We start from the raw sequence: 26,565 nt of genomic DNA, 5'->3' as shown, positions 1-26,565 counted from the left end.
TTTATAAGGGTCTTGACATTTTGGTCACATCTGATTAACTGAATGATATGGTCGTTGTTCCAGAGGCTGTATATTGAGAATGAATTTGCCTTGTAACTATCTGGCTCTAAAACTTGATTGAAATACATAACGAAGTCTTTATGGCCTTTCTGGGCTCTGCCAATTCTACAGTTACCAAAAACAAAATGACAAGAAACTCCTCTTGCTTCTCTGGTTATTTCTACATTTCACTGTGCTTCTTTCACTTGACAATGCATTTTACAGATTTAAACTCTCTCCAACCTATTTTTGGTCCCAGTGCTACTAATAAGAGGGTTTCAGTTAAGGATGGATGAATTAATTTTACCCAATTTTGACCTCAAAAAAAAAAAAAAAAAAGAGATGGGATCAAATGTTCAGTTTGACCTTTTAGTGGTATCTGTTGTGTTTACTAATGAGAGAAGAGCTAATGAAACATGCAGTGAAAAATAGAAAAGAATTCAGAAGAGAGACCATGTAATGAGGAAACAAACACTAAGATCTCCCAGATATGCTAAGCCAGTTTCTGTGGGATGGTGGAGTGTCTGCCATCTCTACTATAGCACACAAGGTTCAATCTAAAAAAAAAGAAAAAGCCAAACCAAAGATTATGACCCAGGGGAAATAATGAGTTTAAATTGCAGGAAAGATGTAAAATCATACTAATAATATGATAAAAAAGGAGAGTGATAAGAAGTGAAGTGGACCACACTTTTTGCCAAAACCCAAAATTAAAAAAAAAAATGTAGCTTTATAAAAAGTAACTAGCTGATTCATGGTTTCTATATCTATCCTTATATTCAAAATAAATTCATATTTTTAGAAAAACAAATTTGAGGAATGACATACCTGCGTGTCATGCATTTTTTGGAAAGCTGTCAAAAAAAGAAGATGCAAATAAAGCTAAGGAATCATGTGTTGCACTGAAATAATCATCTTATGATACTATCAGGATTTCAAGTACCATACAAGCCATTTATAAATATCTTCTAAAAATATGAGAGAATATTTATTTAAAAGTCTATGGACAGTAGAGCCAAATCAATACTTTTTTTTTTTTTTTCAGAAAATGCTAAAGGCTTGTTAAAATTAACAAGAGTTACAGCAACAAAAATAGGAGAGGAAGAAGAAAAAGTTCGTGGTTTTCTCAGAAAGCCAGGCTTATGTAATAATATTTCCCACTCCCAAACATTTTGGGGACTATAGAAACATTTCAAAGATCAACATAAGCTAAGAGTGTCAAAGATAATTATAAACCCACAAGCTTTATTAAAGCAGAGGCTGGGTGGAAGTAGGATACCAAATGAATGGTTTCACATGGTAAAGGCATGCAGGAATAAACTGTTCTAGATTCCCGTTCCAGGTCTCCCATACAACGCTTACCTGGCTGCAAACTAGCCAGGGAATATCACAGGAGCATGATACTGCGCATTAACTTCTTTCCCCATGCTGACCTGCAGATGTAAACCCTCCTCCCAGATACCGAAAACCTCCGTCTAGTTCCCTCCTCTGCTTGAGACAACTTGGCGAAGCACTAACTTTCAAGAAGAGGCTCAGACCACAGGTGTATATGGCAGACAGATATCTGAACTTTCACTCTTATGCTCTATCCAAAGCAGGAAACAACTGGAACCTGGCAGTCCTGCTTCCCAGGGGAGCAGGCCAGGGCAGACGTCCCTTTCATTCACACGCTGATGGGGCAGTTCCAGTGAGCAGGACCCAGGAATCAGCTACAGCCTGAGAGATCTCATCCCTGAAGCATCAGGAGGGGATGCCATCTCTGAGGAGGTGTGACTCAAACCCCTTCAGAGACATGAACTCCCATCCTAGGTCAGTATTCCAGGAGGTGAGCTGTTAGATAAACAGGCAATTCTTCTGACACACTTTTTAAAGCCAGACTTTCTATTCCTCCCCTCTTTTTCATCTGCTCTCTTCTACCACTTCCTAAAATAAAATATTCCAATAGTGAGGACCTCATTCTACATCAAACATGGCAACTCTTCTTCATCTTTCCCTCATGGGCTGTACCACACAGTGCAATCTGAGATGGCTCTGCTGGCGTTTTTATGTCTGCTAGATAATGATGAACACATTTACATACAAAGCTGTATGAACAACAGTGGTCTGAGAAATAGACTACTGCAACTAGAGATGCCAAAATCTCTTTTCCCCCATTGTTTCTTCAATCAATGAAGAAAAACAGAGAAGACAAAAAGAAATGGCATTCATTTATATTGCTGCTTTACACACACCCACGTATCTCAGCAGGATTTCTGGAAATAATGCAAAGCCTCTCCAGCGCTTAAGATGCAGTGCCTCCAAATACAACAGAAGAGCTCTACAGCCAATAAGCAGGAAAATTTGCATTAAAATGGCAACTAATTAATCTCACCATAAAGAAAACATTCTGTATCTGGCAAGCAGTAGGAGCCTGAATTTGCATATTCTTCTTTGCAAATAGTACTACAGGCACTGTCAGATGCATTCTGCTGCCACAATGAAAAAAGCAGACAGCAGTTAGCTCAGCTGTTACGTATTGTTCAGTTAATGAGTTATTTTAGGACATACCTTAACAAAAGACACCTATCTTGTGCAAGTGTTTAAGCATAAAGCGTGTGCAAGATATTATAAGAAAAAAAACCTTTTTTTTTTCAACATGTTTTTCCATTTGCTTATCAGCTTCTTGATTTTTCTGTGGAACGGCAGAACAAAGCCATGCCATGTTCTCAGCAGGGCTATTTTCATAGTGGAACAAGTTTCAGACTAGTGACTTGGTACTGTTCCACTATTAAAAACATGAAAATAAAAGACTGATCCCTTGTCCTTTCTTCAAAGAGCTGGAAGAGAGAATTTCCAGTGATATTCCTGGTATCTCTGTGAGCGAAAAACAACAATAGCAAAAGTTTAGTGTACATAATAGAGGAAGGAAGAGACAATGAAAGCAATGTTTGTGTTTACTTTCTGCAGTGTATGCACTCAGCTGCCACTGATTTCAATGTAAATGCCATTTTCCACAACATCTACCATATGAGATGGACACTGTAGGACCCATACCTGAAAGTGGGAAGCACAGTATAAAATTAGCCAGGCAAACGATGAGTGGTCTCCTTGGAAGGTACCATGATGTGAGATGGCAACGTACAGACTCCTTATGCCCAATCTGTCTTATTAGGAGTTTTCCCGTATTCTCTTCTTCTCTCATTTTGCCTTTAAATAAAAGAAATAGTGATTGGAAAGCAATAGGTCCCCTAGCTACAGTAAACACAGGAGGACAAAAATTAAAAGTTCACTTCTTATGATCTTACATTCAAAGAAAATAAAAAGCTCATGCTGGGACTTGGTGTGGAGTTTTGGAACACAGCTTGCTTTCCCTGATTTCTTGTCTGACCTCTGTACTGAATACCACAAACCATCAATACAATATGCAGAAATGATGTCAGCCCTTTGATATGGAGCATGAGGGATGGCTCATTTGGAATATTTGTTTTAATGATATCACAATTGCACATTGTGTGGTTTGAATTAAATGGATGCTTTTGAGCTTAAAAACTCTATTGATCTTTCAAAATATCCTTTTATTTTTGTCTGGCACTGCACTATGCTCCCTAGCACTGTTGTAATTTAAATGACTTCACAGCTGATGTAGTAAACACATCCGAAGAAATAAACACCTCAGTTTTATTTTAAAATTGAAACAAATAGAACTATCTTTGTCTCAAAAACCAAAGCAACAAAGAATTAAAACTTAGTTCCTGGTAACTGCAATGGAAAGCCAGAAGTAGCATGTGCCAGGCCCCTATGAATCAAACTTATATGGAACCAGATCTACCAATAAGTCATTTGCCTCACAAAAACTGCATCTCCAAGAAGTAATTTCCCAGTTTGTGCCTCTGATCATAATAAAAATGAATGAGATGCAAAACAAACATCTGTAGCTGGCATGCACTGAACTGAATATCAGCGCAAATTCCGCTTTCTGTAGGCTTTACAAGTTGATGCTCATGCTGTAGGATCCAGTATTACATATCATTAATGAGAGCTAGACATGAAAATAAAATCTGAATGAATATAATATCTTAAAATATATTACTCTAAATGTTCGTCTTAAAGCCAAATTAAAATTTGCATTCTGATTTCAATTTTTCACTATACTTGCCTGGTTTGTCATCCCTACTTTCAAATTAATTAAGATAAAATCGACACTAAAATTAGAATTTTGTTTTGAAACTGACCACAAAACCCTAAATACTTTCTGAATTATTTAATTTCTCTCTTCCTTCTCCCCAGGCTCCTACTGAATTTCTTTACACATTTGAAGTATCTGGACTGTTTTCCATCTACCGTGATAAACTGTTGCAGGGACAGGACCACAACTGATGCTGAAACCAATGTGTCAGTAAACAACTGGAGGAAAAGAGCACTGCTAGAAGCACGAGGTGACTTGATCATTTTAGGGTAACAGTCTTAGTGTTCTGTGTGTTTGTAAGTCAGGAAGGAATGAGAGCCCTGTCATGTCCTGTTTTCTCTAACTGTCTTTCAGTGTGGACGAACTTGAATGTAGCCTATATGTATTATTAGGACTTTGTATCTGCAAGTTATCAATAAAGGACATTGATAAAGATCTAGAAGTCTCAAATACCACAAAAACATGGAAGGCATTGCTAGAAACATATCAGAGATATCTGTAGCCCTCAAATTTTCCCAGCTTCCTTGATTTACTCTCAGGGCCAGCCATCAGCATTCCAAATGAAGAACATGAATTAGTTCAGGATATCCTTGTTCTGAAAAGTAGTAAAGAAAGAGATGAATGCAGGTCATAGTACTTGTTGAATCAACACACAAAGAAATAAGAACAGAGGCAATACAGAAGAAGTTGAAACAAACACTTTCCTCTTGCAGGCAGAGTCTGTGAGAAGGAAACTACAGGAAAATCTGCTGTGGTTCATACGTGGCAAAGTTTTATAACAAATGGACTGTGCTAACAATGTGTTTATTCAGCATTTGCTCTACTCCAAATTGGTATAGGTATGTGAATTTACACATTTATTTTGCTTTCTATTGATGCACTCCTTGAGTTCTATGTGATTAGGTGACATAAGTTTCTGAAGGTAAAACTCATTTTTATTATATATACTTCTGCTATGTTTACTGTAATGTAGAAGTATTACAGTGATGCCTGCAGTATCCTGTCAAGTGTTAGTCTACATCTAGAAGGTGTCCGGAGAAATAATTTTTCTTAGTAATAATAATTACATTTAATTCAACTATAACTCTCCTTCAGTTTCAAAAGTACTGTCTGATAAAAGCAGTTCTTAATTTAAACTAAACTACTCTATACAAATGTGAATAAGACCATCACTGTGGTAGGAAAACACCTGGGATAAACTCCTGGGCCATTGAAAGAAGTAATTTTGCCACTGGCTGCAGGAGGACCAATATTTAGTCTTCTATCCTACAAAACAACAGGTAATGAGGCTTTTGTTAAATACTCTGGCCTCACTCTGTTCTCTTGCGGATGTTTTCCCTGGTGAATTTGCCACCTGTCTTAGAAAAACCTACGCTTATTTTTACCAAAATAAAAGACGACAAGACCCTATATCTTCACACTGCATGTTTCCTTTAAAATAAGGTAATGTGTTTACCATCTCTCTGCTTCCTCATCTTGCTTGGACTCCATCACCTTGGCTTGTCTCCCATGTAGCCTGGTATTTGCAAGTTCAGTAGTTTACACTGAAAACAGTGTAGTCCAAGTATTTTCTTCATTACACAGACAGAATTTCACATGTGCTCTGTATTAATGTCTTTTCCTGCAACCAGAAACAAGGACATATGAACTTAAATCCTTTGGCACTCCACTGGTATAAAAATATACCGTCCCGCTTTTGAAAAACTGTTCGGTCCATTTTCTGAATGAGTTTCACACAAACGAGAGCGTGTGTTCCTGATGTAAAACCCAGATGCACAAGCCATCTCACTGATGAGAATGCAACACTAGCCAAAGTCCAAACCTTAGGGAGCAGAGCAGGACTGTGTAAAACATGGACAAGTAATACAGGATTACAGTAACTATATTAATGCTAGAATAATACTAGCTGCGTATGCCAGACAGACACACAAGAAACTTGTAGAAGCTTAGAAGATACACAAACACTTGGCCTAAAACCTGAGCAGCTATTAAAGCTTTGTCCATATTTCTAGTGTTGGTAAACACATTGTTTTTAATTCTGACATCATTAAAGGAGTGTTCTTCTCAGCAAAGTAGATGCAAAGAAGCAGAACCTTTTCATGTTACATACCTGCTGTCTGCATTCAGGGTACCTATGCCCTCTTATAGGTAATCATTCCAAAAGGCCAAGAATAATCAATGCAACCAGGTCACTGTTTCTCATACATCATCAAACCTCGATGCTTCCTCCTGAGTGTCAGAAATAAAACTCCCATTAATCCAACCTGGGATCAAATTGTTCAAATTCTTCCTTTTATTTTTTTTTTTGTTGTAGGGTGTTTTTTTGGACAAAGTGTTCACCATCTGTCTCATTTCTGTGAGCTTTCCACCAGTGCTGTTCCTCAATTAGCACAGCACAAGACTCAAGTGAACCCATCCCCGTAGATCCACTAATTTTAACCTTTAATTGATACAAGCGTTTGGGATTTACAGTTGCAGAGCATGTACAGAAAGCATAAAATACCCAGGGAGGTGCGAGATACCAACATGTCCCAGAAGTACAACACACATTCTGAGTCAAATATTGCATATTCTACATAGACAACTTGCAAGTTCATTGAGGAGCAGAAGAAAAAGAATGCTACTGAGATAGGAGTGAAAAAAGAGATATCACCATCTCACCGCTTTATGAGGACAACAGAAAGAGAGGATTACCGTGACAGGAATTTTCTTTTTTTAGTGGCTGTCATAAAGGTAGAATTAGCACAGAGCTAATACAATACAAAAACCCCTTTATGCTACTGCTTTGGAAAAACTCCAACAACTTCACAATAAATACAGAAAAATACAAAAGTGTATGTCAATCTTCATTTGCAGTTTTTTGAGCTTACATATTTTTCCTAGAATACTAATCTCTATTTTATTTATTCACTTTAGAGCAATTTCAAAAATTCCTCCTCAGCCATGTCTCATCATGTCATAATTATTCATCTTCATGAAGGCTTCTAATAGCCTCTGGTTATAACACCATGACGTTTTCCAATAAATTACAAAGCGAAAGGATAATTTAGTCTCCATAACCAATTAATCTTTGGGTTCTTGGCAAAATTTAGTTCCAAAAATAATGTGTCCACTAGTCTAGAGGGAGCTGGACTCCAATAACCAGTTCACCTCACTCTTTCTCTGGAAATAATAAACATATCTGAGTGCTTTCCAGTTCCTGCCAAATGGGACAAGCCTTAAAGAACATTTGAAAAGGGAGTCTGCAGTAGCTTCTTTGAACCCTCTGGTCTTCTTCAGTGGGAGAAAAGACCAAGGAATGCGTTAACGTCTTGACATGGAAACAAAGGAAGGACTGCAATGAACATGCCTCAGGCTTGCTTTGGAGCAAAATCTCATGCATTTTCTATAGACCTTTGGCTAATATCCCCTGAGATCAACAGAAATAGTCCATTGACTTCATGGCTACTAGCATGCATATTAAGGAGAGGACACACCATGTTATTATACAAACAGCAGGAGCAAGCAATATGAACTTTTGGACTTGTTACACTACAGTAATCAAGTTGACAGCTTTTGAATTGTGGCTATATGAGCACCAAGAGTAAGTATTCTTATGAAAAACCTGGTTTTGTGGAGCCTCTTTTGATCAGAATCAACTTTTTATAAGAGCAAATCTTGGGTTTTGTTCATTTAAAATCAGGTGTCTGCAGTATCTACAAACATGTGTTCTGCCTTATGCAGACAAGGTCAGTGAGATGTTTTAGGTGTCAAGGGGGAAAGTTCTCACATTTCTGGAATGGTAGAGGGAAGATTTATAAAGTTTTTACTGGCCTGAAGGAAAGAAAGAAAGAAAGAAAGAAAGCAGAAACACCTGCCAGAGTCCTGAGTGGATTATTGGCTAAATTCATTCAGCGGAGGAGTCTGAAATAGATCATCTCTGCCTTCAGCAGTAGGCGTTAGTGGAGTCATCAAAAATAATTGCTACAGAGGAGTCCAGGACATACCTACAGGGAATAAATCTAATCTGAAAATGTAAATTCATTCCACAAATTATGGACAGAGAAGCCAACAGTTCTTACACTCCTGGGCTCACAACATGTACTAAGCTCTTGTGAAACAAGAACAGAAATACTTTTTGTTTGAGCCTGGAATAGTACTTATGAGCATGCCGCTAGAAGAGGGGAAAAGCGCAGACAACAGAGGTTGCTACAGATACGCCTATGATCACACTACCCAGAACTTCTGTGGTAAAACATCCGCCCAAACGCACAAGCATAGATTTCAAACACTGATATTGCCTGTGATGTTCCTAATGTGCTCTAGAAACTCACTGGTGCTGAGAGAAGCAAACATAAGTGAGAGGGAAAAAGGGTTCAAGCAGCTGAATAGCGGTGACAGTAGTACAAATTTAAACAACTCTCTCCCTTTCAGGTTTTGAACGAGATCAAAAGGAGTCTCTGCAGTTCCCGAGGTGCAGCATCACGGGTGCGTTTGTGCTGGCCGCTTGGCATTGTCCTATAAACAAGGGACAGAACTCCATAGGAACAGTGACGTGGCCACTTCCCACAGCAGCCCTTTCTCTCCTCGTAAACAAACCCAAGGCTGCGCATATTCTTTACAGCCGCCCCAGCCTCTCCTCAGGAGCTCACATGAAAGCGCTTGGGCTGTGTTTTGCATTAGCTTGCTTCCAATGCCAAACAGCCTCTGGACTCCCAAAGTGCATACCGCAAACCCCTGCTCTGGGAGGGGAGCCAGTAGGGTCACACGCAGCCCACGGCCTGCTTGCCCATTGCACAGAGCCTGACCCTCAGGGCAGGGGAGACCCCTCTCTGACTGTACCATCGACGGCAAGCCCTCCTAAGGGTGTGCTTTGCTGGGGAACACTGACAGGGTCTGGCGTATTCGGAGGGTACGCTCCGTATGCCTGCCTTCGAGCGGCCTGAGCGCCTGGAATGGCGGCGCTCGCAGCCAGAGCTGCTTGTTTGAGCCTGGGTGTTAAAGCTCTAGCCTTCCCACTGCACTGACAAGTTTCCACAGTTAAACTGGTCAGGCCCCAGGCATATGTAATTCTTCAGGGCTGTTGAAAATTGATTAATCCCATTTTGGCAAGGGTCACACTGTCAAATGAAGTGCTACACGGAAATTATTTTATTTATAGGCTGCTCTTCTACTGCCCCTCTGGTGCTCCTGCTGCAGGCAACTGTCTGACCCCAAAACGGACAGGGTGTGCTGGCTAGATTTGTATAAATGGAGTAGGAAAGGCATTCAAAACTGTGATTCTCAGTCTGTGCCTCCTCTCTCCCCACAGGAGGCCAACTATATATATATATGCAAAGGCAAGGATAATCGACATGTAAAATAAAAAGAATGTCATGAGCTCACCCTAGCAATTTTTGCAAAATGAAACTTGTGGCAATTCTACCAACTTGTGCTCTGGTTTTCTTCATCCAATTTTGGCAAAATGTTACACTTCACCTTTCTTCTTTGAACAGTAGTACCTTTCCCTGGAGTCCCAGTACCATGTTGTATAAATTTAATGTATTGCAGAAAGTAAATACTTTCATACATTAAGCAAAAAGATGACCACATAAGAGCTGAATAATTCTGACGAGCCTGGTGCTATCCCATAGTTTAGCTTTTTAGAGGCCACTAGGCATGTTTTTGAATCAAAAATCTTTCTAATCACATAGTCCATAGTCCCCCAATTGAGTCTTCCAGTATGGGGCCTGCTTTGGGCCTCTGGACATGTCACTGTGAAGACATGCCTCGTGCGCAGGTGGTTTGTCAGGAAACTAGAGTTGTAAAAACACACTTTTTTTACCTTATTCACAGGTAATGATTTGATAAAACATGAATTTAAATGTCAGAGAAAATGCTACCCTACTGTCCATGCAGACTTTCTCCAGGAAAACAGCCATACAAGGTTTCACATGTGGGACAACAGAACTTACCATCTGAGAGGAAACTGGGAAGAAAATAGTTAAGACAACATCTGTTTCTAGCTCATACTACATTTTGGTTTCTAATTCTAGCAGACACTCACCTCAGACCTGGTTCTACTGGAAAGCTCCCATACATTTTGATAAGAACAGGATTTGAAACACTGTTGTGGTAAGAATGTGATTAAAAAATTGCAAATTTGTTTTAAGAGCCATCAGATTAATTTCCCTTCTGGCTTGAGCAAAAGCTTGGAGGTGGAGGACAGAAAAAAATAGCTCCTGTAATTGAGCCCTTCAGAGTAGGACTTAAAACTATGTCCTGCCTACTCACAGTGGCTGGCTAGGACAAGCTTTCATTGCCCCACAGGGCAAGGAATAGGAGTGATCAGGAAGCCAGAAAGTATCCTGCAGTATCATGAAAATTTTTTGGGGGGTGGGGCAGGGAGGACAGGGGAAGAAACAAACTGGCTGGCCAGGTCCAGAGAAATGCCTAACATCTGAAGGATGGAAAACCACTGCTATCTTTAACCACAAAACTTAAAAAAAAAAAAAAAAAAACAAAAAACAAAACCAAAAAAAAAAACCCCAAGGATTTGAGAAAGGAACATGTTTAAATCACAAAGGGTAAACAGCTCTAGCAGACAGGAGACCTCAAGGACAAGTCTCTCCATCACAGTGCTAACAGCTATGGACCACATGAAGAATCAGGTGCAGGTAAATAGATGTCAAAACCAGACTGGATTGTGTAGTGTGCTTCAGACAGACATCATCTGCAGGGTGGTGATGAAAAAAAAAGCTAGTCAAAATTCAGAGAATGGAGATTTGCCCATGGATATCAAGGAGGAAAAGGTCAATTCATGTAGTTTGTCTTTATCTCTGCCAGTCACGGCTATGAAGGGACAGACCCTCTTCACACTAATGTCACCTTCTGTTAACTCCAAACAGAAAACCATTACAAAATAATCTGTGATCAGAGCATCCAATGCAAATGCATAAATCCTTCTGTGTTAATAAACTAACAAGGTGGCATGAGAAGCTATTCTAATTATGCGTGTCTAATATGTGGAGAAAACACAGCTGCTCTTAACTCTTTACATAAAACAGAATCAAATGCCGTGTGTCTGACCTGGGCTTCCTCCTAAAATGGATGACTGAAAGCTTGTTCTGCAAGCTAATACTGAAACCCTATGGCATGATTCAGGTGAAGAACAGAACCTCTGGAGATGCACAAATCCAGGGGGACGTTCCCTCACCAAACAGGGAGCAAAGGATGCTCTGATATCTTCCCCCTAACAAACCAGGGAAAGAAATTCTATTAAATGAATGCAAGGCACAGAGGGACTTTTCTGCATTACAAAAGGTAACTTCAGAAGGTTAGGTCAATAAACCTGAAGTACGTCAATAAGCCACTTTACATTTTAACAGCTCTTACCCAAACAAGATTACTTCATTTGGATAGTTTGCTATCAGAAGGCCAATAGTTTAATTACATCACATAAACAGTAACACAATTAATATTAGTTACCTCAGCAATGCATAGATACAGTTCAAATAACTCTCCCAAGCAACATAAATGCTCTTAACATGGCACCCTTTATAAACACGAAAGAGATCCTTGGGTGACAACCAGAGGGATGAAAGGTGAAAGCCCTTTACCCAGAAAGTCTACTTCCTTGCCCTTCAAAATGCAGTTGTATTGCTTTTAATGCTTTGGCATGTTCTCATGGCTTCTTCTCCCAGCTCTGCAGCAGGATCAGGCTGCAGGAAGAAAAGCACAGTGTTAACACCACAGTGTCCTAAGGACTATTTTTATTGTTCCTGATTTTTTTTTTCCTGCTTGACCTTTTACATGAAGACAAGGAAAACAGTACATTTCATCTGCCAGTTCAGTGCATTTTCTTTTCTTCACTCGCAGAATTATAGGGTTTTAAGTGAACATCAGCTATTCTGCCCGCAGGCTTTCACTTCACAGAGAGAGTGTACCTGGCCTTTTCTTTTCTTGCTGATAATAGCTTTTGGTAAGTAAGGGAATGTTTACCAAGCAAAACTAGCACAGCCTCTCAGAGCTGTGCTGAATGGCAATGTTTTAGAAGTCAGTTTTCCCCTGAGAGTCAAAATTGGTGACAGGTAGTCAGGTATTTTCTTAGAGCAATTGCCCTGTTTACCAAACCTGCACTTTTCCCATCACAGTTCCTTTGAACCCTGACAGTAAATGACACACAAGCACCTTCCTAATTGTGGATTGCATCTTGCCCAGCAACTGCTATTTTATTTTGCCTTCCTTCACCACCAATTCGCTCTACGGCTCTAAGCGTATGGTCCCAAGGTTACTGCAGAAACTTGTGTGCTAAATCTACTCATGTACTGAACCAGAGCGAGACAGAAAAATGTTAAGGTTTGAGAACTTCATTGTTGTATTAGCACCAGAGCTATATTAGCGACCTTGCATTTAGGGAAGCTGATAATGTGTCACCCTCCCCTCTCCTCCTTCCCCTTGCTCTCACAGTTTCCTAAACTGTCAGCCCTCAGCCCTGTCCCATTCCCAGTTCTCCTGCTTCTTGTACTTGCACCCAGAGCTTTTGGAAGAACAGGAGCACCAGGAGAGTCACCAACAGGACACTAAGCTGACGTGGGTGTTGCACAGGAGCAGATAGGTTCAGGTCTCATCAGCTTCAAACAAGGCTGCTGCCTCTGAGAAGACTGAAAGCTGAACAGATCATGGTGCAGTCTTCACCTTCCTATGGCCCTCCCATTGTAGAGAGACACTTGAACTCTCTGCCTCAGCTATCCCTGCCGCTTTCACCGCCTCCTTTCTGGCAGCTCTGTCTTCCTCGTAGTTAGAAGTTGTTCTTGGGACACCACATCCCAGCATCTCAGCACTCAGGGGCCTTAAAACCATCTAGAGAAGATATTTAGAGAAAGGGGCAGAGGTACTAGGGAAGATGCTGGGTACAGATTTGCCAATGGTGCCAAAGTTTCTCCTTAGGACTTCATGGATTCCTCATTAGGATTCAGGACGCTTCAGCACCAGGTGCGGGAGCAGGAAGGTGCAGGTCATGGGCAAGAGATATGGAGGGCTCTAGAGCCCTTGGAAAACCTCTCTGGCTTCTTTCTCCCTAGCTAATTTGTAGCATGGACATAGATATTCAATAAGCTATCATGGAAACTTGCTATTTGCAGCTTGCTTTTGTCCTACTGACCAGCCTGAGGGCAGGTGTAGCAGGCAGCTGACTCCATGTGCCTAAGGCCTTACCTGCCACTTTTCTTGTGTATGTCACAACAGAGGACCCAAACAGGTTAGTCTGAGCAACTATCCTCTTCACCCTTTCTTTGTGCACAACAAATGACCTAGGGCCCATTAACTACCAGAGAAAGAATAATATCTTACTTCCTCCTAGTTACTCTGTGATTAAAATGACCGGAAGGCCTCCTCTTCTCTGTCTGTGAACAGCTTCATCCAAGTTTCTTCCAGCCAGACAGCTGCAGTGTGCAAACCATTAGGACCTCCTGCCAAAATGATAGCATTTCCAGTCAGTCTTTAGAAACAGCAGCGTCATTTTCCTATTCACACAACTGTGACAACAGGAAATGAAGTCCTGGTTAAATTAACTTAGCTGGTATCTACACACTAATAAAATTTTCATATAACAAATCTGAATATCTCTAGTTTTCCCTACGTATTCAGAATCCAAACAATGTTTTCCTTTACTCAAAACAAGTCATTAAACTCTCAAAATGGCAATTCTGCCTAAGAGGTATTCTTTGTTATGTGGACTTTAAATATAAAAATTTTATTTTGTTTTTAAAGATTGTACTAAAAAAATATTTCCCACTACATTAGGAAGAGCCTGTCACTCTATTCCTAGCCCATGTCACACCTTGAACCATAGTGGGTATCTTTGTGCCTGTTAACTCTCGAGGCATTTTCCATCCGTGAACCTTCACCGTCCATTTCTGAAGCTCTGAGAATTTCTGGACCCTATACCATGCTGTGGCCAAGGATTGCACAGCTTAAACACACAGCAGCCTGTAAAGACATTCTCTCCTGTTTGTTTTGAACCTGCCATCTGATGGCTTCGTGGCACACTCACCTGTTTCACTAATGGAAGCAACAGAGAAAAACTCTTTCATGTTGACTTTTCCCTCCCTATTCTGAATTTTGTTGACATCTATTATGGCCCTCCTCATCCATCTTGTTCTTCCACACTGCAAAACCATACCCTACTGCTTCTGGTAAAGAAGTCTCGTAAGGGAAGAAGCACCTTTCTACCAATATAGCACTGAAAAATATGCTCAGTTAATTCTTTCATCAGAAGAGTCATATTTGTCAGGTTATAAGTTGTAGAGTGTTAATGCCAGCTACTTTGCATTAAGTGTTTATTTACATGCCACTTCTCTGTGGTAAACACGAGGAACACTCTCCTTCAGGGAGAGTGAATCATCACCGAAACAGAGATAAAATTTATCATGTAGTAGGAACATGCACCCAGGCGGGTACGTAAGCAGCAGCTGGCACCCACGCTAGAAATTCTAGCATAGCACCAACATGCAGGCAGCCCTTTCCTCCCCACTGCTCACACTTCACACCCCCGAATCCCTGCCCTCCTCTGCCAGAGCCCAGCAGCCACTCCCTTCCCAAAGCAGACCCTACTGAAAGACCAGAATCCCCTACCAGTTGCTACAAACTCTATGGGAGTGCCAGAGCCTGAGAAAGGGTCTTAACATTTATGGTTGGTTTGCCACCACGTCAGCTATTACAGTCTGGCCCTGGTACAATGGAAGTGTCACGTTGTGCTGGCACAGAGATGGTAAAGGAAGGTATCGCTCACACCAGTGTGGTCTGTTCCTGTTATGTAGTGACAGGAACGACAGCAAAATTCATGGCACTCATAACTTTGTGTAGTCCTGTAACTTCTACCAGTGGTATGTCAGTGCCTTAAGCAGGACAGAAAATTCTGTACATGGGAAGAGACACAAAGAAAACCCCCATTCACAGTTAGGAAGGCAGGCTGAGACACTGACAACACTCTGGTCAGAAGGAAAAAGGGAATATGGCAGAGCCTGCTCCAGGAAGGAAGCCAGGTTTCCTAAAATAAACAGAAATTTCTCAGATATCACCCAGACTGGTTTGTCAACAAGCAAAGCTAGGCAAATAAGGACAGTTTGGAACTACGTACTAAAACCTTGACTGAGATCAGATAAAACCTTTCCTCCTAATCACACTCTTCATGGAACAGTGGAGTAAACAGTTGCAAGATAACTGCAGGGCAAACAAAATCCACCATCTATTTTGCCGACTGCATCTCTTTCTACTGAAAGACATATTTTTGTACAACAGAAGGACCAGTATTCTATCTCTTAATTACCCACACAGTTTAATTAATTTACAATAAATCACTGGCCCTCCTATTATACGCCTTTCAATCGATCACAGGTACCTCTAGATAGCCTGTCCTGCCCATTTTCCATTTGTTACACTGACCTGACCATTCACATTCCCTTTAATTTAGTGCTTTATTTAAAATTAGTGCTTTCAACAGTGACAGCCTATTAATTCAGAAATCACTTGCCTTATTAATCCTAAATAAAGTGAACTTTACCAATCATCTCTAGAGACAGGATTCCTCATGTTGGTCTTCTGTTTTTTGAAGGTTAGCTTAAGTGATTTACAGCAATTATTAAAATGTTAATAATAGAATCATATAATATTTTGGGTTGGAAGGGACCTTTAAAGGCCATCTAGTCCAACCCTGCAAGGAGCAGGGACATCTCCAACCAGATCAGGTTGCTCAGAGTCCCGTCCAACCTGGCCTTGAAAGTCTCCAGGGATGGGGCATCCACCACCTCTCTGGGCAACCTGTGCCAGTCTTCCACCACCCTCAGTGTAAAAATTTTTTTCCTTATATCTAATCTAAATCTATCACCCTCTATTTTGAGACCATCACCCCTTGTCCTATCAAAACAGGCCCTGCTGAAGAGTTTCTCCCCATCTTTCTTATAAGCCCCCTTGAGGTATTGGAAGACCGCTATAAGGTCTCCCCTGAGCCTCCTCTTCTCCAGGCTGAGCAGCCCCAGCTCTCTCAGCCTGTCTTGATGGGAGAGGTGCTCCAGCCCTCTGATCATCTTTGTGGCCTCCTCTGGACCCTCTCCAACTGGTCCATGTCCTTCTTATGTTGGGGGCTCCAGAGCTGGAGGCAGTACTGCAGGTGGGGTCTCACCAGGGCAGAGTAGAGTAAAGCTAGATTATCCAGCAGTATTCAGACATGTGGTCATGAGTCATTAGGTCATGTGGTAAATCAGGCCAAACACTTCTTGTAGGAATACACCTACATGCTAATTTTATGATGGGGTCTCTGCAGTTCCCAATTTATAAACCTATGAGACATTTTCCATTAATGCTTGCAAGCACAGCTTACCCACTGTATTGCTCAGTGCAGGTTGGTGCTAGTTTTTTGCATAAATGAATGATGTGGTGAAGGCAACTTACAAACTTAAGTATGATTATTGTCAGAGCACACCAGCAGCCAACTGAAGTTCTCTCATCTTTCCCATTCTTAGTGTTGATACAGAATACCACCTGCTAAGACACTAGAGAGTCATACAGTTTAGCGTCACAGAAACACAGCAAGGAAGGGACTTTAAGAGATCATATAGCCCAAATTCCTGCATAGAGGGAAGATCAATTTTATTTGGACTGTCCCAGTCAGTAAATACCCATCTGACAGTTTTGCTAAGCTTGTTCTTGGCCCCAGGGGGACTAGATAAGTCAATCTGATGTTCTTCCTCATCTCGTTTTACTACCTCCTTAATAATACTCAGATCACAGTACTTACAATACTTTACTTACATAATTGTCCAACTAATCCTCTGTAATCCATACAAGTATGAAGGATGTTTCAGCCCTTCTTAGGAAATTCAGGGCCAGTCTGTTCTACATTTCTTTCAGGTAATTACATCAGTTCTTTGGAAATGCTGTCATCACTGCAGATTGATTGATCAGAGATACTAGAAGAAGGAGAGGCGGTGAAGGAACTGGAAGAGGAATATCCTGCATTTGCCTTTGAGGCCACAAAAACAGCAGTGGGAAGGAAGAGTGTCACATGAAAGCACGTCTCCTCCAGACGGCATCTATCCAGATGACAAAAGAAATTTAAAATAAATGTTTATGCCACAGGAAACAACAGGAAAACAGGAACTCTCCTGCATAGCGTCAGGGAAGCAAATGTGTGTTTCAGAAGAAGGCTGTAATTACAGTGTTTTAGCTGTTTGAAGTCTCCTTAAGCTTCTAATGTTTCAGAAGCAGAAGAGTACAGAATTTTCAGTCCTAAAGATACATTACATCTAGGCTTTTTCCTTTTTTTTTTTTTTTTTTTTGCTTTCTCTGCTTCTTCTTTAGAGTCTGCCAACAGCTGCCCAGGATGTCTACAAATAAAGTTGGGTTTCCTGGCACCTTTGTCCAAGTTAGGCATTTTGAATGGCTTTCAGAGGCATGGCTTAGATGTGCTTTAAGTGCCAACAACCACAGCCATATTCCAAACTTTTGCTGCTTCTTTAATGTTATCTTCTCACAGAAGTTTCCACTCCCACCACGCTCATGACTAGACCCACACTCCTCTAGCATTAAATCCCTTGCTGTATGCAGCTACCTTTACTGTATATTAGTTCAACAAAGGTCTGTCCAGTTTTCTTTTTATACAGTCTTTGTCAGCACAATATCTGAACAGGTTATTTATTTTAACAACCCACAAAAGATAATAATTTTTAATGGTATTTGGGCACTCAGAAAGGACCCCAGGGCCTAACTCCCGTCAAAATGAATTCAAAGTAGGCACCTGTGTCTAGACAGCTTAAATGCCAATGTATTTTTTCCTATAAATTAAGCTTTTCCAAATATTCCTGAGGGATCTTTCTCCTTGCCTGTTCATTTCAGCTTTAACCATTGGTTTTCACCAACAGGTCCATCATTCCTGTGTGGAGTAACTGCCAGGAGCTGTGACAGTCTGGGGTGAGGCAGTCTGGTGAGCGTGACCAATGCTACTGATGGCAAAGTTATGAACAAAAAAAAAAAAAATCTTTTGGTACTAAGAAGTTGGCTGTTCATGACAGCTTATGATTTCCTCTTCCAAGTCCCCAGGGATTCCAAACAGGATGCAAGAGTCTTGCTCTGTGGAGTCAGGGACATCAGGGACATCCCGAGTGTGTACACCTGGAGCGTGTACTGCTCTGAAAGTCAGACTGCTTCTGTCAGCACATATTCAAAGTGAACAGATGAATCTCTGTGTGTGTGTCAGTATTTTATCCATCAAGGCAGGAAGCAGGAAATTCTGCCTCAGAAGTAGATCTGTCAATATTTCCTGAAATCTTTGGCTGCAATGAAGTTTTGTACATGCTCTGGTTTTTCAGAGGCTGCTGGTAATTTGTCGCTTTGAACTAAACAGAAGACAAGAATTACATTGTTAGACTTGAAATAGATTTATATTTTTTTTCTGTTTGTTCTTTGGAAGCTTTATTACAGAACCTCTCTCCTTTTTACCATCTGACTGATACGAAACCAAAAGAATCTTAAATGGAAAACATCTGATTGTATGAATGAAGCAATTAGTTGGCATCAATAACAACAGCATATTATTACTGACCGGAGCATGTCTGCAGCCTAGGACCCTTAAATAGAATAGGCGGGCGGGGGTTTGGGGGGAAGGTTAAGATCCATGCCAGCTTAATGGGAGAAAGCAAGGCAGACTGACACTAGCTTTACTTATTACACTAGTTTAACATATTTGCTCTTTGCCTTTGGAGCGTTTTATTGCATATGACAATTACATAACAAGTAAACACTTGAAAAGTGTTTTAGCAAAATGGAAATAATCAGGTAAAGTAACTGCCATGTCTATTAAGCTTAATGTTTCTGTATTCATTTAATGGTACTGCATAACCAGGAGGCCACCCTGTCTTGCAGATAAAATACATAAAAATAGCAATGTTTATTGCTGGGCCATAGAACATACTAAGTATCTTTCAACAAATAAGCCATTAGAAGCTATTAAAAGGGATTTTGAGAAACATTGTTAGTGATATACTCAATGAAACAGTTTGAAATTAATGGCAGAGAAGTCATCAGAATTAAGGTTGTTTTAAAGACTTGTGTGGCAACAGTCAGCAAGCTGGCTCTGGGCTTCATTTCTCCTCTCTTCACAGGGCTGCTGAGCTCTAGTTTCAGAGTCAATGCTGGGGCGGGGAGGGGGAAGAAAAAAGTAAGTCTTGCCATGCTGACTCTCATAAGTCTCTGGATAAGTCTTATGTGATCTTTGACATAGAAATTAGGCTACAAAGCTCTCCCACAGAAGCCAAGAATCAAAACTGTGTTTTGCTTGGAAGCGTTTTTTCAGCTCCAAGGAATTTATAGGAGTTTGTACACAACAGTAATAAAACAGCAATAAGAGCTCTGCAGTTAAGTCACTTTCCTTAGCAAACCAGGAAGAAATAACAGAGTGGCCTTGGTCTTTGATGTTTGAATAAAAACATCAAGGGCAATCCCTCTAGCCATATTAAGTGGCCTTGGTATAATCAAGGCCCAAAAATATCTGTTTGTTTAACCTACATTATGCAAGATCTCCATGTGAGAGGCAGAAACATGCCAGTCTGCTTGCCTGAATTCATTACTGGAAATAAGTGGCAACAGAGTTGAAGGTGATTTTTAAAACATACAGGGAAAGTGCAAGAAAAAAAAAAAAAGAGAGGAGACAATTTTATTCTTTGCCTTGATACAGCATCACTAACTACATTACTTTTTTTTCTCATCTAATTGCATAACATCTGTTTTCCTCATGGAATAACCCAGAGCTCCCTCCTGCCAGCAGACAGGCGATTATGAGTTTCTACCCTCTCACCTATCACTCTAGAATATATAATAATGTAGTATATGAATATAATTATATATAATAATATAGCATAGAATATATATATGCATTAAACTGAAGTTTTCTGTCCTGTCTTATTATGACTTCATGCAAATTACTTGAGTGAGACCATTTTCCTGGGCACCGTGGGCATCCCATCCTCTCCCTCACCTAATAATTTCCTCTCAACTTGTGCTTGGTTTGCCTCTTCAAACTTGGCAAAGGTTGGCTGGCTCTTTTCCTTCAGACCAGCTTTCACCCTAGGGTCTCGCACCCTCTGAAAGAGGGAGGGCTGGGAGGGTGAAAAAGCTGGCCAAACCTCTCCCATCACCACTGGTATCTGTAGGTGTGTGCACCGAAGAGGCAACAGCTGTAGGAAAGGAAAAGGAAGAGAAATGCACCAAGGAAGGGGAGAGATAATGAGAAGCTGTTGTGTAATGTATCACAGGGCACAGGTGTGCAAATTGCCAAGACAAAATGCTCGAAGGCAAGAGAACTGATAGCAGGCATGGGGAGAAAACTGGGCTGAGTGTCATCTCCATACAAAGAGACCTAACTGAACAGCTCTGCATAAAAATAACAACCTGCCTTGCCAGCCACATTCTCCCTTTGGCCCCCAGCTGTTTCCACTTCCTTAACATGTGTTGAACCAAATAAAGTGTTTACTAATTTCCCATCCAGCTTCTTTTAAAAAAAAAAAAAAAAAAACAAAAACACAAGAGCACACGCACTGCCAAGGCCGGAAGAGGGTGAAAAAGAGCAGGCAAGAAGAATAGTAGAAGATAACTAAAGTGTTTAATCAGTGCATTTCTCTTGGGTTTCTCCAGGTCTCACTTAACTGCTTCATTACCAGAGCTGGCATCGAGATGAACCTTCACAATTACCAGTTCTGTGGAAGCCAAGTGGATGTCCAGGGCAAAAGGTATCAGAGTGGGATCTGTTCCATCCACAGGGGAACCAGATGTACCTTTTGAGTAACTAGCGATGACCATGACAAAAAAAAAGTAACTACAACACATCTGTCGTTCACTCTCTAGATGAGGCATCCTGAACTGCAGCCCCATGCACAGTCCAGAGTCAGACAGGAAAAGCAGTTTTTTCCACTTTTGCTCCTTTTAGTAATACTATTAATAATAAAACAACACTCAAAAGCTGTTGGTATACTTGCTGTTTCTCTATCATTCTTTCATCAGCAGAGCTCAAGGGTAATTAGCGCGCAATTCCCTGGAACTAGTCATTGTGCTTAATCACGAACCTGAGTTAATAACCCAAACCATTAATCTCAAACTGCTAATTCTCACCCACTCGCTTTACAGAAATAGCAACACTGTAGATTTATTCATTCAGCAAGGAGAGAGGGAAAGGACTGAGGCCACAGTGAAAGCCTTGCTCACGTTCAAATGCCCTGCTGCTGACCATGGTGCAGCTGTGCACAGCTGGTGTGCCTCTCCGCAGGCTTCACGCTGATGCAGCTAGCTGCAAGAACACACTGTACCTGTGAGAGCACCTTTACATCTTCATAAGGATGTTCACATCCCAGTCAGTCCAGAGTCACACGTTCACAAGATAAACCAGTGAGAAAGCTCCAGGCAGCAACTGCACCACACCCTGAGACCACAAATCTCCCTTGGTTCCTTTTCTCATGCTTTTCCCTGTGCGCAAGACTCTGACAGAGCAACAGGTAGCAGAACAGGTAAGTTAAAACCTGCAATTAAAAAGTAATCCTGGGATTAGCATGTTTAATGAGTCACAATTCCTGAAGTTTTATTGAACTAAAAAACTGGAAAAGTAGCATGTGTCTCCAGTCTATGGAGAGGTTTGGGTTGGGTTTGAAGCTTCAGCATTTTTGTAACTGTTTGTTTCCTACTATTTCCTGCACTTAATTAAGATGATTCAGTTAATGAAGGAGGAAAAAAAGAGCCTTATATTTTGGCACTTGTTCTCAGCAGGTTCCCAATCAGCACGAAACAACCACAAAGCAGAGTAGGGACGAATTATTTTTCCATGGTGAAAGTGAGGATCTTTGTGGCTCCCACATCTGCTGCGCAAGGTAAAGATAGCCTCATTCACAATCTATGTCAAACAGCTCTTCACTCTAAATCTGCAGTATCTGGGTTAGTCACCTCCATCCACTGGGATACAAAGGCATACAGTCTCATTTCCTTCTGTCTATCAGGGTGGCTGCTGCTTGTGAAGAGCCCTACCTCTCTGTCCCGGCATGCTTCTTAAGGTCAGATTCCCTGGAACCAGAGGAAACCCCAACCAAAAGCAGAGATACCGGACCTTTTCCTTCCTCTTTTCAGTTACTGCTCTTTCAGTTGTCAGTGACTTCAGCCCTGCAGACTGTGTAAGTGAGAAGGACACGGGTAAAGGAAGCTTTCAGAGTCCTTATCCTTCTGTTTCCTGGCATCATTCAGAGTTGACTTGACTTCCAGTGCCACGCAAAGCAGTTGCACAGTGGCTCTGATCTGTTCTCATGTGCTGTGATCCAGAACACAAGACATCCCGGCTGTGACTCCTCCATCCTCCTCTTGGCACTGTAGCTCTGCAGGCACAGCAGAGTTTAATTAGGCAGGGGATGTTCCCTGGGGCCTTCTTCAGTACCTCTTGTTCCTTCTTGAGTGTGGTAAAGGAGCCTGGATAATAAGCCCCAAAGAACTAATTCACAGTAGCTTGCTACAGAAGGCAGAGTGATTAAAAAGGACTGAAAAGCTTACACAGCAGCTGCCAGCCTCGCAAATAGAAGTGTTCTCCATACTGAAAAATGCAGAGTGCAGGTTTTAGAGCTCCTTGAGAACACAGCCCTCTATGGAACATAGTGAAACAAGGGTAATACAAAAATAGGCTAGCCCACTGGTAAGACAATTAGCACAGCAGAGGCAAAGGAGAAAGTAAAACAAAAAATAATGTATGCTATAGAAGAGTGAACTACAGATCCCTGACCACTAGACGTGCCTGTATCTGTTCCCATTTAGCCCAGATAAGTCCAGCCTTCATCTTTCCTCTGATGACTACAGCCTATCATACTGGACCTTCTTCCGTTCTTAACTTGGTCACAAAAATCTCCCCAAGAGACAGTGTAAAGGAATACTGTATTCCCTACCTTATTTGACTTTGAATGATTAAGTCTCTCACCAATTGCACTTCTGATGTGGTTTATTCTTAATTAGTCTGACATCCCTTTGATTTTGCTTCCACACCTGCCTGATCTTGTACTGGCTTGTCCTCCTGTGGCATTGGTGTTAAAGCTCCAGCCTTCAATCCTTTTTTATATCTATGGTGTTAAAGTTCTTAAAACACCTCCAGTCAAGGAAAGGTGATCTCTCTAAATCACCTAGGCTTACACTCAGGAAATTTTCTTAAAGTCTGACATGAATCTCAATGGCTGCAGTTTAGGCTCATTTTTTAATTATCTTGTTTCTACTGGGGAAGTTGGAGAAGGAAAGCAGGATGAGTTTACAGAGGCAGGAAAACAAGTGCTATTACTTATTTGCTCCAGCTTGGCAATGCCATAACAGAGCTGTGTCAAGTTCACTGTGTTACAGGAGCAGCCTAAGGCTGTAAAACAATTTGCTTCTGTTTCAGAGCAAATCAGCTGTGTGTCAGCCAAAGAGCGCACACGGTGCCAGTGGCTGATGAACTTCGAGCCTTCTCTCTCTGACAAGAGCTGGCATCATCTCTGCACTCAGATGCAGCTTGTCCTTTGCATTCCACCAAGGACAGGTAGATGGTACTGCTGGGGGGGGCACACCCCTTCCATTTCTGTACTGCCCTCCCTCATTCACCTCCAACTTCTTTTCTCAGGCACAAGTCATTCACCCAGGTTTTTCTTTATACCTTATATACTTCCCTCTTCTCCTCATCCATCTCTGCCATCATCTTCTTTGTTTGGTTCACTCAAATGCTGACATGAACTCCATTTTCTCTTAGACACCTCAGTGCACCCTTTCCTAGGAGCTAAACAGATCGTAATGGAACTCTACAACTTCCCAAACAGTTACTTACATTTCTACAGTGACTTCTAGCTGTGCCTCACAAAACACTCTGAAAAGATGAGCTACCATCAGCAGCATTGCAATTCTGAGGAGAGGAATACTCGCCTCTTTCCTAACTAGGTGAAATTGGGCACAGAATGACAAATTGACTTTTCCAAGATAGGCTGTGCAATTCCACGGCCAGGCTTCCACTGCAACTTACATTTCTCACATTTACCAGCCTTGCTGTGGCCTTGTGCTGTGTTCTGAACTCTTCTTTCACTTTGCTTTAGAATTCCTCTGTGATTCTGTATTTTATTTTGTTTCTATGATTTCATGTAGTTCCATTTTAGAGCTGCTGATCTATAATTTCTTTGCAATTGTCAGCTCAGAAGTGTTGCAGTGCTTCAGAAACAACACAGGGCTCTACAGACATATCTGAAAACATACAACTTTTGCGAAAATTTTAGTTGAAAACAAATTCCTACAGGTAAAAATTAGCAGAACTCACCAAGAGCATTAAAAAAAAAAAAAAATCAACTCTGTAGCCACCGTAGCAGCTCCTGCAAAGGGAGGACATGCACAGAAATTGTTGGATTACGCTAAGTACTTGCTGTTCTCTTGCCGAGAGGACAGGTGACCCAAGTGTTTCATAGCAGCAGCATGCTAATGCCCCAAGGGGAAGGAAGTTAGTCAATTCCTCGTTTCTCAGCTGACTGATGACTACCTTGGCAGGGATATAAGTGAGGAAGCTTGTCAAGCAGAGGAGGGAGAGAAAAGAAAAGGGGATGGGGTGACTAAGGGGGGAAACATGCAAAAGAGTAAATTATATTGCAAATCTAAGCCTGCTATCCAGACAGCGCTGTCAGAGAGGAGCCGTCTGTCCATGAACCCTGCTACCACAATGCTCTCGTGTCTCCCGCATATCCAGAGCAATCTGATCCTTTGTCTTAACTCAGAGCTCTTCAGTCCTGAGACATGCATACCTTTGAATACAGGACAAGAACATTTATTTAGATTTAGATTGTAAAACAGTGACTATTACTGCTACTCTAGCTTTAAACTACAAAATTTCACATTCTTCCTCTTGTCCTATTTTCACAGCTTCTACATAAAAGCTGACACAAAGAATACAACTCGATGGCAACCAGCCTGCTGTAACCTTGTGAGGACGAAGAAAGGGAGATGTTAATTGTAGAGGAGTCACTGGGAGACTTTAACACATCTTGATTTTTATAAGGACAATAAAAATTGCTCATGAACAACATTATCTGAGGAATGTGCTTTCTTATAGACTGTTCTAAGCCCAGAGATATACCTGTCATCAAGGAGGTAATGAGCTAGAACTGCCAAATTTCTAGACTACTGTTTCAAGTGAAGCCAAGGTCTGCTAGAGTGTAATGTGTTTTTTCTATTTCACCGAGAAGTTTGAAGTACTACTTCTCAGAGTATGGAATAGCCTTTTCACTTCACGAATAATGTTCTGAAGAAGAATGACATTGTGCCCAGATACTCTAAGGAAACATGGTAATTTGTCCTGTCATCCCCTTTTAACCTTTCCTGTCGGCTCACTTACTCACCATGAAATGTTCTTTACTGCGAGTAGCTGTCAGACCAACAACCTGTGTTTTAATACTCACAGATAGCTTTGTTTGTATGAGATAGATGTTCCTCTGGCATGCCCCAGAATCAGTCCTATAGACACTGTTTACTGCCAATTTGATGGTGTATTTGGTATCTGTTGCATCCAGCTGTTTCCCTCCATCAGTGGAAGTGCTGCTGCTGGAACACCTCAATACACCCACTGGTTCCCCTCAGCTGTGGTATCAAACTGTTCACACTCACCAACTGCACATTCACCTCTGAACAGAATTAAAAAAAAAAAAAAAAACAAACAAAAAAAACTTCTTCAGCCCGATTTATGCCCAGAGCTGATGAACTTATTTTCTGCTGGATTATGAGTAGATCAGGAAGTTGTACGTATTTGCTATTCAAATGTGTTCAATTTTAAAAACATATATCTTATTTTATATAGTCAGAACAGATGCTTGAGATTCAAGCTGTAGTGTTTCAGTGTCACTGGTCAAGTAAGTCTTATTTTCTGCTCTTCATTTTCTGCTCTTCATTTTGTCTCCTGATTTCATGAAGATGTAAAGCATTTCCAAAGCAAATGCTTTGTGTGCATAACTGATATTTTTTTTCCTGAATACTTATGTGGGAATATGTAAAAGGTGCATCAGTAAATATTGGCTGACATTCCTGGTAGGCAGACGCAAAACAGGCACATCTATAGAACCAATGATGTAGTTTAAAAAAAAAAACAACAAATCAATATTCAGATGTGCATTTTTTTGCATTATTCAAGCTCATGTTAGTAATGTGTCTGGAAAGACAGATAAAACTGAGGAAGTTGAGATGACTTGTCACACAGATTTTGAGGTGTATGACAGGGTACTAAAAGGAAGGTTATTGTATGTCACTGAAAAGGAATTTTTTTTTTTTAAGAGCTATTTTTGTGTTTCATTCTGTGCACATGTAAATGATAATTTGTGATCAGCCTGCTTTGTTCA

Source organism: Chlamydotis macqueenii, chromosome 3, assembly GCF_036417535.1.
Source record: "Chlamydotis macqueenii isolate bChlMac1 chromosome 3, bChlMac1.mat, whole genome shotgun sequence".
Taxonomy (NCBI): Eukaryota; Metazoa; Chordata; class Aves; order Otidiformes; family Otididae; genus Chlamydotis; species Chlamydotis macqueenii.
The sequence above is the reverse complement of the archived record's forward strand: the minus strand, read 5'-3'. Positions refer to the sequence as shown.